At 46.0% G+C, this 13,074-nt stretch overlaps 2 non-coding genes across 2 annotated transcripts; both read right to left on the bottom strand.

Moving 5' to 3' along the window:
- Window positions 1-721: 721 nt before the first annotated feature.
- On the bottom strand, window positions 722-794 carry trnav-cac. Its single transcript has one exon. It is a non-coding gene; the product is annotated as a tRNA-Val (tRNA).
- A 5,743-nt stretch (window positions 795-6,537) lies between these two features.
- On the bottom strand, window positions 6,538-6,611 carry trnan-guu. Its single transcript has one exon. It is a non-coding gene; the product is annotated as a tRNA-Asn (tRNA).
- Between the last annotated feature and the right edge of the window lie 6,463 nt (window positions 6,612-13,074).

The raw sequence follows: 13,074 nt of genomic DNA, 5'->3' as shown, positions 1-13,074 counted from the left end.
CCCCAGCCCATACCATCCTACTTCAGCAATCTGATCCCTGTTTGTAATTGTTCTCTGACGCACTGCTTACCTTTGTTCTGCCATTAACACATTCTGACCGCTTGATGCACCATCAGCACCTTTCATAGCCTTGATTAACCTGATTTACATTCCCTTTTTCTTTCTGCCCGAGACATTTTCGTCATTTCCCACCTATTGCTAGCCCTCTATCGAGGCCCAATACAGCACTCCACCACCCCCACCCCCCACCCACAATCGTCTGAATCTCCAGTTCCAGTTCTCCAGCTTTGACAAAGAGTCCACTTGACTGGAAACGACAGCTGCCATTTCGCTCCCCAGAGGCTGTCAGACCTGCTGAGATTATCCAGTATTTTCTGTTTTTGTTTCCGTTTGAAGCATCCGCAGTAAGTTGCATTTGTCACACATTTAGACATGTTTGAGATGGTGATTAAATGTGTTCATTTCTAAATCGCTGAAATTCTGTTGTGGATGAACGAGCTGCTAATATCCGAGCTGTGCCAAGATACGAAAATTCTTCACCTCTCATTGCCTGCCGAAAATTCAGTGCTTGGGCCTTAATGTTCAATTCAGTTTAGTGGCTCGTGTGAGACGAAATCTCATAGTCCTGGAACACACGAGATTCCGGCAACATTCAGGAACAGAATTATTTAGTGCCCAATAATTGTGCAAACTTTTCTCACACGAAATGCTAAATGCTCGATGTTTCTGCCCGGTTTCGAACCGGGGACCGTTCGCGTGTGAGGCGAATGTGATAACCACTACACTACAGAAACCGCTGGCCATTAATGGACGTGCGGAATGTACAACCTCACTGCGGTGCTGCAGATTCTGATGGTCTGTTTGAGAGGCCAGGTCCCTTGTTGCAAGCGACAGCTGTTTCTTAAATTATCAAATGTCTCAACATATAATGCCGTGAGATGTAGAAATTATATCGAAATTAACATAAGTTATATTTTGCTTAATGTCGGTCTTAAATTTGTGCTCTTTGGTCGCGAGGCCTGGTTCTCGTTTAGGGATTTTCAATCAATGCCTATGGGAGTGGTCGTGGGTTTAAATCCAGGGCAGGCCCTTTACTCCAGGTCAGAGATTATGAATTGTTTGCGATGCTGACGGCGGGGTTGATTTACATTGGCCCACTCTGAAAAAGATTTCTCAGGACTCAGAATGTTTACGTCGTTTCTCTCCCCACAGATGATGCTCGAGAGAGAGAGAGACAGTGTCTGAGCTGGAGTTCGTTTGGATAAAATTGATGCTCCAGATCTGTGTTAACCACGGGGACATGACCCATCTAATCCACAGCCAAAGTGGAGAATTGAACTGACTGGAGAGCTGCATCTTAACGCTGACCTCCCGGACCTCGGCGTCGTGAAATGTTCCAAAGAAGCTCAACAGACACTCGAGGAACAGCAGCGCATCTTTCCACTGGGCTCAATCCATTTTCACACTCAGTGTGTGTTCAGCAGTTTCACACTGTAAATGCTGCAACCATTTTGTGTGTCCTTACATCGCAGATTTGGGTTTCAATCTTGTTTCCACTTGTTCTCTGTGTCCGGGCGGTAGTTGTTGATCAATCTGCCATCGATAGCTCCTCCAGACATATCTTTTGTTTCTTTGTTTCTTCCATTGCGCTAACAGAGAGCTGGCACAGACACGGCGGCCGGAATGGCCTCATACTGTGGTGTCATTATTCTCTGATTTGATGCTAACCTAACTCTGTGGCCAGGTCCCAAGGCCTCTTCTCGTTTAATCTCTCCTGACTTGCCCCCTATTAGAGCCCTTTCCTGTTGTTCTGTTTCCTCCCTCTGAGAGTTCAATTGGTTAAGACGTACTACATTTCTAACCTGTCCCGGTTTTAATGAAAGGTGATGGTGAAAGACGAACATTGTTGTCCTGTCGACAAATGCCGCCTGACTACCTGAGATGGTGCAGTACTTTTGGCGTTCTCCGCAGATGTTAGATTGATTTTCGATGGCAATGACAGTATGGTTTGGCTCTTTTCGCGGGGCGCGTTGGTCTAGGGGTATGATTCTCGCTTTGGGTGTCTCGCTGTCGGAATTTGCGAGAGGTCCAGCAGGCCGTATCCTTCAATGGTGTGGCGATCCCAATACCGCAGCCGGCTCACGGTACTTGTTATCACAACATTATCACATCTTGCTTTATTGCAGCAGAGAAATGCATTCCTCTGATTGCCAGTGACACGCCAGTGAAAGACAAGGCCAGTAAAATTGGGCAGCCAATACCTGGACATAAATATGTACGTAGAAATCCTGGAAGTTTGTCACTCGCGGAATTATTATAGTGCCAGGAGTGTTATAGCACTCAGAATCACAGATGCACAGAACCAAGCAATTCAGATGAGGCCTTCCGGTCAATCGAGTCTGCACCAGCATGTGAAAAATACAGGACTAACTACAGGACCTCATTTGCCAGCACGTGTTCCATAACCTTGTATGTGAAGACGTGCCGTGTGTTCAGCCAGATACTATTTAATGGATGTGGAGCACACTGCCTCTACCACCCTCCCACGTAGTTTACTCCAGACAGTCACCATCCTCTGGCTAAATAAGATTTTCCTCAAATTCACCAGAACCTCCTGCCCCTCACCTTGAACTTGTGTCCCCCCGTAACTGACCCTTCAACTAAGGGGAACAACTGCTCCCTATCCACCCTGCCATGCCCCTCATAATCCTGTACACCCAAAACTATGCAACGTCTCTTCATAACATAAATGGGCGCAGTATGTCCCTGATCTGCGTGGGAATCGAACAGAAGACATGTCGTGTCAACAGAAATTTCAGGTATTTTCGATCGAAAAATTGATTTCTATTAAAGTCTAAACCTGGCACTATGTGCTTCCCATGTCCCAACTGTTAGTAATTCTCATGTTGCTCGGCGGTTATTATACATTAAGCGTACATTGTCGTAATAATAATCTTCACTAGTGTCATAAGTAGGCTTACATTAACACTGCAATTAAGTTACTGTGAAAATTCCCGAGTCACCACACTCCGGCCCCTGTTCAGGTGCACAGAGGGAGAATTCAGAATGTCCAATTCACCTAACAACACGTCTTTTCGGGACTTGAGTGAGGAAACCGGAGCACCCGGAGGAAACCCACGTAGACACGGGGAGGACGTGCAGACTCCGCACAGATCGAGAACCAAACCGGGAATCGAACGCGGGTCCTAGGAGCATGAGGCAGCAGAGCAACCCACTGAGCCACAGTGCCGCCCATTAAGTACCTTGTACATTTTGTACCGCAGCATGTATTTATCCATTCTGCTTTGCGTTAAAAGAACAGGTCTTTGTCCTTGGACTTTCTGCAAGAGCAGGCCATGATTTTCGTCCATCTCCTCAGTTGAGTGCCACCCTCTGCCGGTAGGTAGATATTCTGGTTTTAAAGTTACAATACAATTTGCGGTATGATAGACCATAATAAGACCATAAGACTATTAGGCATAGGAGCAGAATTAGGTCACTTGGCCCATCGAGTCCGCTCTGCCATTCAATCATGGCTGATATTTTCAACCATAGCTCTCACGATTTCCCAAACTATTCCTCTCTTGATCTACACAAGGACAGAGACATGTCCGGTAAATTGACCTGATTGCTTGCCTGAGCCTGGGATCAATTCCTTCTCGGAAAGGAACCTCAGTGATGCTGTAAACACTCACTCAGTGTTGTGTACGGGGCTTTAGGTTTTCTCTAACGCTGTTTCTCAGTGCGCAGTAATAGACCTCCCCATCCTCCACATCGAATGCGCTTATACTGAGGTAACCGTTCTGTTTAGATTTGTCAGCAAACGCCAGATATCGTCCTGAACCCACATCTTTCTTCATTGCTGACTTGTTGGTGATAATCCATCTCGGTGGCTGTGCCGGTTTCTCCTGATATCATTGCATTTTGTACTTGTTGGGGCCTTTATATTGGCAATTTAACTTCACCGAAGCCCCTTCTGAAACTGTTATTGTCACTGGTGACTGAGCTACTGGATTGAACATTGCCGGCCTGCGAAAGCGAAGGACTGAAATGAACAGATTGTTGTTCCTTTATAAAGTTTAAGTTTGTTCAATTAAGAGGTGCTTTTTAGCGTGGCTAGTCCACTGAGCCTGTACATCTAGGTTGTGGGAGTGAGAATGTTCAAACACCACACGGACAGTGATCTGGGACCGGGATCGAACCCGTGTCCTCAATGCAATGAGGCAGCAGTGCCAACCATTGCGCCACCGTGCCGCCCTGAGTTTAAACAGATTTGATACAAATTTGCTTGTATCTGCGGCATTTTCTGGGACCTCTGATGCAGGCACTTCATAGACATTCCCGATCGTTAATTATACTCCAGCCGATGTGTATTAATATGCTAATCTGGTTTAATTAGCACTATAACTACTTACTGTGCCAAAGCCGCCAGTATTATCACTAACATGTCTGACTGAATCTCTCTCAGTGAACTGGACTTAACTGAGTCAGGGATTGTGGAGGAGAGAGGGAACTTAGTGCAGTGCAGGGAGAGGGTCTATTGTGACATCACTCGCCTCCCATCCTATCGGCTTGGCTGAAACCATCAGGTGAGTTTCTGACGCCCGTGCTTGAATTTGGCGCCCTCTGCTGCCGGATTCGGTTTACTCCGTGTTAGAATTCGGCTGTTGAGTGGATTCAGTGTTGACTCCAATGCATATCAGGACGGGAAACCTAGACAGAAATCTATATTTCAGCTGTTTATAAACTATCTTTGTCACTATAGGTGTTTCTAATCAAAAAACGATGCTTAATCTGTGCAAATCATCCCTGGAGTTCTCGGTTCACACCTTAGGACGAAGTCGAAAGAATGCCAAGACTTTGGTGGACATGCGGAGGTTAGAACTCAGAATAATAGCAGGGCTCAACAGACTAGTTTTCTTTATTTTGGTTCTGACGAAGAAGGTACAAAAGGGGAACTGCTCTGAACATCGCTTTTTTCAGAGACCAAATTGTCTGGAATTATTTTCATTAGCTGAAGGTGAAATGTCCTATGAAGAAAATAGGTGGATGATATTTCATGCTGCAAGTGTTTGCGAGACAATGAAACGTTACAGAGGACTTTGAATGGATCAGCACCGAGGCACGGGCGGGATCCGAACCCGCGATTTTTGGGATTATGGTGTTGAAGGCGGAGCTGTAGTCAATAAATAGGAGTCTGATGTAGGTGTCCTTGTTTTCGAGATGCTCTTGGGATGAGTGTAGGGCCAGGGAAATGCCGTCTAATGTTGACCGGTTGTGACGGTATGCGAATTGAAGTGGGTCAAGGCGCTCTAGGAGTATGGAGGTGATGCGCTTCATGATCAGCCTCTGGAAGCACTTCATTACAACTGACGTCAGGGCCGACGGAGGGTAGTCATTGAGGCATGCTGCCTCGTTCTTCTTTGGTACCGGTATGATGGTGGTCTTCTTGAAGCAGGTGGGTACCTCGGAGTGGAGTAGGGATAGGTTAAAGATGTCTGTGAATACCTCTGCCAGCTGGTATGCGCAGGCTCTGAGTGCACGACCAGGGATCCCATCCGGGCCCGTCGCGTTCCGTGGGTTCACTTTCAGGAAGGCCGATCTGACTTCGGAAACTGTGATGGTGGGTATGGGTGAATTAAGGGCTGCTGGGGCACTCGACAGTGGATTGTTGGTTACCTGCTCAAACCCAGCATAGAATGCATTAAGTTCATCGGGAAGGGATGCGCTGCTGCCAGAGATACAGTAAGACGTCTTACAACACCAGGTTAAAGTCCAACAGGTTTGTTTCAAACACGAGCTTTCGGAGGGCAGCTCCTTCCTCAGGTGAATCACAAAACAGAATCATTTAACCTGGTGTTGTAAGACTTCTTACTGTGCTCACCCCAGTCCAGCGCCGGCATCTCCACATCATGGCCAGAGATACTGCTCGACCCGGCCCGGTTATGTAGATCTTTGGGCTTTTTTTCTGAGGGATTCTTCTCCAGAGACCGCTGAGATAGGCCCATTGAAGATTTTAAGACAGATGTGGTTGGATTCTCAACTGAAAAGGTAATCAAAGGTTAGCCGGGGTAGGTGAAATGTGAATCTGAGGTCACGTTCGCATCTGTCACGAACTTATTGAATGTTGGAGAAGGCTCAAGGGGATGAATAGCCAACTCCTGCTCAACATTCGTCTCTTAGCAGGTCCGTGAGGAGGTGTCACAATCTCCTGAGTTATCGAGGGAGACACAGCATCGTTGAGCTATTCCCCAGCTCGGCGCTATGAAGGATATTACAGCAATAGAGGCAACTCCATGCCACAGCCGGTGCACGGTACGTGTTATCAGAACAGGAAAATCGCTTATTGTCACGAGTCGTCTTCAAATGAAGTTGCACTGAAAATCCCATAGTCGTCACATTCCGGCGCCTGTTCGGGGAGGCTGTTACGGGAATCGAACTGTGCTGCTGGCCTGCTTGGCCTGCTTTCAAAGCCAGCGATTTAGCCCTGTCCTAAACACCCGTAAAAACATATCATCCAGGAGTGGAACAACAATTCGTCTCTGGGTGGGATCGAACCACCAACCTTTCGATTAACAGCCGAACGCGCTAACCGATTGCGCCACGGAGACGACAACAGGATCACAGGGTCCCCTGAGGCAGTGTGAAAATATCTGGAAGGAGCGTACACATGGTCCCGCGGGCTTGGACGTTTGTGAGACGTGGAATCATCACAGGCCCGTGGATTTTACAGAACTCACTTGGACAGCACCACACTTTCTTTGAAACACGTCCCTTATCTGGGAACCTCCATAACAGAAAGCAGTAAGTGTCAACATAGGTTTGATGTATTTTCGATCAGAAAGTCGATGTTCCGCTGAAGACTACTAGGGGCTCAGACTCATTGGCATAAGGTCGACCTAAGTTAACGGTCCTGAAAGATTTTATTATCCCCACATTGAGAACTTTCATTACTGCTGCTCGGAAGTGGATATTCCAAGCTTAAAATTACTGTGCATCGCGACATGCTGATTAATCTCACGAATCCGAAACGGCTCCTCTATTGACCTATACAAGGACAGAGACGGCAATGCAATTGTGGAGAAATAGACCTGAGTATGTTTCTGAATCCGATCAAACCATCCTCCGGTACAAGGGCAGGAACGCAAATTTACTGGAATTGAAAATACTCTCTGAGGCTTCCGTACGTGGTTGTAGCTGCTTTGTGACACTGTGCTCATTGCACAGTAATAGACCGCTCCATCCTCCACACTGAGCGCGTTTATATTGAGGTGACCATTCTTTTTAGACTTGTTGGCAGCCGCCAGTTATCGTCCTGAGATCTCCTCTTTCTTCATCGTCAATATGTTAATGATGACCAATCTCGGCGGCTGTGCCGGCTTTTGCTGATACCATAGCATGTGGTACATGGTCCTGTCTGTATATCCGCAATCTAACTGTACTGAACCCCCTTCTGATTTCTAACCTGTCCCGGTTTTAATGAAAGGTGATGGTGAAAGACGAACTTTGCTGTCCTGTCGACAAATGCCGCCAGACTACCTTATATAAGACCATAAGACCATAAGACATAGGAGTGGAAGTAAGGCCATTCGGCCCATCGAGTCCACTCCACCATTCAATCATGGTTGATTTCAACTCCATTTACCCGCTCTCTCCCCATAGCCCTTAATTCCTCGAGAAATCAAGAATTTATCAATTTCTGTCTTAAAGACACTCAACGTCCCGGCCTCCACCGCCCTCTGTGGCAATGAATTCCACAGACCTACCACTCTCTGGCTGAAGAAATTTCTCCTCATCTCTGTTCTAAAGTGACTCCCTTTTATTCTAAGGCTGTGCCCCCGCGTCCTAGTCTCCCCTGCTAATGGAAACAACTTCCCTACGTCCATCCTATCCAAGCCATTCGTTATCTTGTACGTTTCTATTAGATCTCCCCTCAACCTCCTAAACTCCAATGAATATAATCCCACGATCCTCAGACGTTCATCGTATGTTAGGCCTACCATTCCTGGGATCATCCGTGTGAATCTCCGTTGGACCCGCTCCAGTGCCAGTATGTCCTTCCTGAGGTATGGGGCCCAAAATTGCTCACAGTATTCTAAATGGGGCCTAACTAGTGCTTTATAACGCCTCAGAAGTACATCCCTGCTTTTATATTCCAAGCCTCTTGAGATAAATGACAACATTACATTTGCTTTTTTAATTACGGACTCAACCTGCAAGTTTACCTTTAGAGAATCCTGGACTAGGACTCCCAAGTCCCTTTGCACTTTAGCATTATGAATTTTGTCACCGTTTAGAAAATAGTCCATGCCTCTATTCTTTTTTCCAAAGTGCAAGACCTCGCACTTGCCCACGTTGAATTTCATCAGCCACTTCTGGGACCATTCTCCTAAACTGTCTAAATCTTTCTGCAGCCTCCCCACCTCCTCAATACTACCTGCCCCTCCACCTATCTTTGTATCATCGGCAAACTTGGCCAGAATGCCCCCAGTCCCGTCATCTAGATCGTTAATATATAAAGAGAACAGCTGTGGCCCCAACACTGAACCCTGCGGGACACCACTTGTCACCGGTTGCCATTCCGAAAAAGAACCTTTTATCCCAACTCTCTGCCTTCTGTCTGACAGCCAATCGTCAATCCATGTTAGTACCTTGCCTCGAATACCATGGGCCCTTATTTTACTCAGCAGTCTCCCGTGAGGCACCTTGTCAAAGGCCTTTTGGAAGTCAAGATAGATAACATCCATTGGCTCTCCTTGGTCTAACCTGTTTGCTATCTCTTCAAAGAACTCTAACAGGTTTGTCAGGCACGACCTCCCCTTACTAAATCCATGCTGACTTGTCCTAATCCGACCCTGCACTTCCAAGAATTTAGAAATCTCATCCTTAACGATGGATTCTAGAATTTTGCCAACAACCGAGGTTAGGCTAATTGGCCTATAATTTTCCATCTTTTTTCTTGTTCCCTTCTTGAACAGGGGGGTTACAACAGCGATTTTCCAATCCTCTGGGACTTTCCCTGATTCCAGTGACTTTTGAAAGATCATAACTAACGCCTCCACTATTTCTTCAGCTATCTCCTTTAGAACTCTAGGATGTAGCCCATCTGGGCCCGGAGATTTATCAATTTTCAGACCTTTTAGTTTCTCTAGCACCTTCTCCTTTGCGATGGCAACCATATTCAACTCTGCCCCCTGACTTTCCTGAATTGTTGGGATATTACTCATGTCTTCTACTGTGAAGACTGACGCAAAGTACTTATTAAGTTCCTCAGCTATTCCCTTGTCTCCCATCACTAGATTACCAGCGTCATTTTGGAGCGGCCCAATGTCTACTTTTGCCTCCCGTTTGTTTTTAATGTATTTAAAGAAACTTTTACTATCATTCCTAATGTTACTGGCTAGCCTACCTTCATATTTGATCCTCTCCTTCCTTATTTCTCTCTTTGTTATCCTCTGTTTGTTTTTGTAGCCTTCCCAATCTTCTGACTTCCCACTACTCTTTGCCACATTATAGGCTCTCTCTTTTGCCTTGATGCATTCCCTGACTTCCTTTGTCAGCCATGGCTGCCTAATCCTCCCTCTGATAACCTTTCTTTTCTTTGGATTGAACCTCTGCACTGTGTCCTCAATTACTCCCAGAAACTCCTGCCATTGCTGTTCTACTGTCTTTCCCACTAGGCTCTGCTTCCAGTCGATTTTCGTCAGTTCCTCCCTCATGCGCCTGTAATTACCTTTATTTAACTGTAAAACCTTTACATCTGATTCTACCTTCTTTCTTTCAAATTGCAGACTGAATTCTACCATATTATGATCACTGCTTCCTAAGTGTTCCCTTACTTTAAGGTCTTTTATCAATTCTGGCTCATTACATAACACTAAGTCCAGAATAGCCTGTTCCCTCGTGGGCTCCATCACAAGCTGTTCCAAAAAGCCATCCTGTAAACATTCAATGAATTCCCTTTCTTTGGGTCCACTGGCAACATTATTTACCCAGTCCACCTGCATATTGAAGTCCCCCATGATCACTGTGACCTTGCCTTTCTGACATGCCCTTTCTATTTCGTGGTGCATTTTGTGCCCCTGGTCCTGACCACTGTCAGGAGGCCTGTACATAACTCCCATTATGGTTTTTTTGCCTTTGTGGTTCCTCAACTCTACCCACACAGACTCCACATCGTCTGACCCTATGTCGTTTAGTGCTATTGATTTAATTTCATTTCTAATTAACAAGGCAACCCCGCCCCCTCTACCCACCTCTCTGTCTTTTCGATAGGTTGTAAATCCCTGGATGTTTAACTGCCAGTCGTGAACCCCCTGCAACCACGTCTCTGTGATGCCTACCACATCATACCTGCCAGTCACAATCTGGGCCACAAGCTCATCTACCTTGTTCCGTACACTGCGGGCATTTAAATATAGCACCTTTAATTCCCTATTGACTGTCCCTTTTTGTTTTCTTAGTGTGGTGGACCTTGGTTTACTGAGCCTTTCCATACACTGTGTCATATTTTGTGAGATGGGGACTATCGTAACCTCTCCTGAGCTCTGTCTTTTCGTGATTTTTTTGTAATCCTAAGCAGCTACGCTTCCCACTGATTCCTTCACCTCTTGGTTCCCTGACTTTCCCTTCCCCCCCAATCTCTAGTTTAAAGTCCTATTGACCACCCTATTTACTCTTTTCGCCAGAACACTGGTCCCAGCTCGGTTCAGGTGGATATGTTGCAGTAATTGTGGCGTTCTCCGCAGATGTTAGATTGATTTTCGATGGCAATGACAGTATGCTTTGTTTCCTTTCGCGGGGCTCGTTGGTCTAGGGGTATGATTCTCGCTTTGGTTGTGTCGCTGTCGAAATTTGCGAAAGGTCCCTGTTTCAAATCCCGGATGAGCCCTTCGATGAGGTTTTCCGTTGGTCAATCAACATGTTTTCTTCATTTCTTTGCGGCGTAGACGGCCGGGGTTTGCTTTGAGAAGCTGAGCTCAAACTGCATGGAACCAATACGTTCCCGAGAAGTTTGTCTCTGTGTGGGCATTCACATTTCTGTTGACTAATTCTGGTGGACTCAGACAGCTCTCTGTCCCTTTCATTTTATCAGTTCAACAACTTCAGACTGTGAACTCTCACTTCCCCCTCCACCACATGTTTTTTACATCAACTTATCATTCCTTCCATTGATATGTTTTACCCTCAGCATTGCCCCCCTCCCCCCAGCCCATACCATCCTACTTCAGCAATCTGATCCCTGTTTGTAATTGTTCTCTGACGCACTGCTTACCTTTGTTCTGCCATTAACACATTCTGAACGTTTGATGCGCCATCAGCACCTTTCATAGCCTTGATTAGCCTCATTTACATTGCCTTTTTCTTTGTGTCCGAGACATTTTCGTCATTTCCCACCTATTGCTAACCCTCTATCGAGACCCAATACAGCACTCCACCACCCCCACCCCCCACCCACAATCGTCTGAATCTCCAGTTCCAGTTCTCCAGCTTTGACAAAGTGTCCACTTGACTGGAAACGACAGCTGCCATTTCGCTCCCCAGAGGATGTCAGACCTGCTCAGATTATCCAGTATTTTCTGTTTTTGTTTCCGTTTGAAGCATCCGCAGTAAGTTGCATTTGTCATACATTTAGACATGTTTGAGATGGTGATTAAATATGTTCATTTGTAAATCGCTGAAATTCTGTTGTGGATGAATTAGCTGCTAATATCCGAGCTGTGCCAAGATCCTCCTCCTCTAACCAAAAAAAAAGTTCTGTCCGTTGGATTGCTAAACTAACAAGTTTTTTATTTTTATTTTTCAGTAGTTGGGAAGTTAGTTCAGTGGGAATGGAGGCTAGGGCCGTTGAATGTTCCTCCTGCAGAATGTGGGAGGAAAGGGTCACCTCTAGTGTCCCTGCTGACTACATCTGCGGGAAGTGCACCCAACTCCAGCTCCTCGAGAGCCGCGTGAGGGACCTGGAGCTGGAGCTGGATGAACTTCGGATAATTCGGGAGGCGGAGGAGGTTATTGAGAGGAGTTATAGGGAGGTAGTCACACCTCAGGGAAAAGAAAAAGGTAGATGGGTTACTGTCAGGGGAGGGAGAGGGAACCGGCAGGCAGTGCACTTGACTGGAAACGACAGCTGCAATTTCGCTCCCCAGAGGCTGTCAGACCTGCTGAGATTGTCCAGTATTTTCTGTTTTAGTTTCCGTTTGAAGCATCCGCAGTCAGTTGCATTTGTCACACGTTTAGACATGTTTGAGATGGTGATTAAATGTGTTCATTTGTAAATCGCTGAAATTCTGTTGTGGATGAACTAGCTGCTAATATCCGAGCTGTGCCAAGATATGGAAACTCTTCACCTCTCATTGCCTGCCGAAAATTCAGTGCTTGGGCCTTAATGTTCAATTCAGTTTGGTGGCTCATGTGAGTCCTGGAACACACGAGATTCCGGCAGCATTCAGGAAACAAAATTATTTTGTGCCTAATAATTGTGCAAACGTTTCTCAAATGCCTATTCAGAGGCTGGGGGCTGTTCCTCGGCGTTGTGCTGTGCTACATGGGAACATTGCAGCAGGCCACGATCGGACATGTGGACATGAGAGCAGGACAGTGAGTTCAAATAGCAAGCGACAGGAGAGTCTGCCACCAGCTTCTCGATGGAGCGAAGGTGTTTTGCAAAGTGGTCACCCAGTCGGCATTTAGTCTCTCCAATGCAGAGTAGATGGTATTGGGATCAGCAAATGCAACAGGCCAGATTGAAGGATGTCTTATAGTAATGTGTACTCAAAAGGACAGACACAAACAATACTGTAACTGACTTAGAGGAAATGCCAGAGACTTAACTGAATCAGCTTTGAGAAAGAAAAAACCGTCTTCCTGATGGAGAAACAGGAAAAGCCAGTGTGGGAATCCAGGCTCAAAGTTGATTTACAATTACCCCTCCTTTCTTCTACATGAACGGTATTTAGGCTGCAGCATTTTACACACCAAAACACAAAGAGGTCAAATATAAGAAACACATAATTCTCAATTCTTAAACTCAACTCAAGCATTGAATAACGAAACAAATATTGTGTAAAGTCGGTT

This window comes from Scyliorhinus canicula, unplaced genomic scaffold (genome assembly GCF_902713615.1).
Source record: "Scyliorhinus canicula unplaced genomic scaffold, sScyCan1.1, whole genome shotgun sequence".
Classification (NCBI taxonomy): Eukaryota; Metazoa; Chordata; class Chondrichthyes; order Carcharhiniformes; family Scyliorhinidae; genus Scyliorhinus; species Scyliorhinus canicula.
The sequence above is the reverse complement of the archived record's forward strand: the minus strand, read 5'-3'. Positions and strand labels throughout refer to the sequence as shown.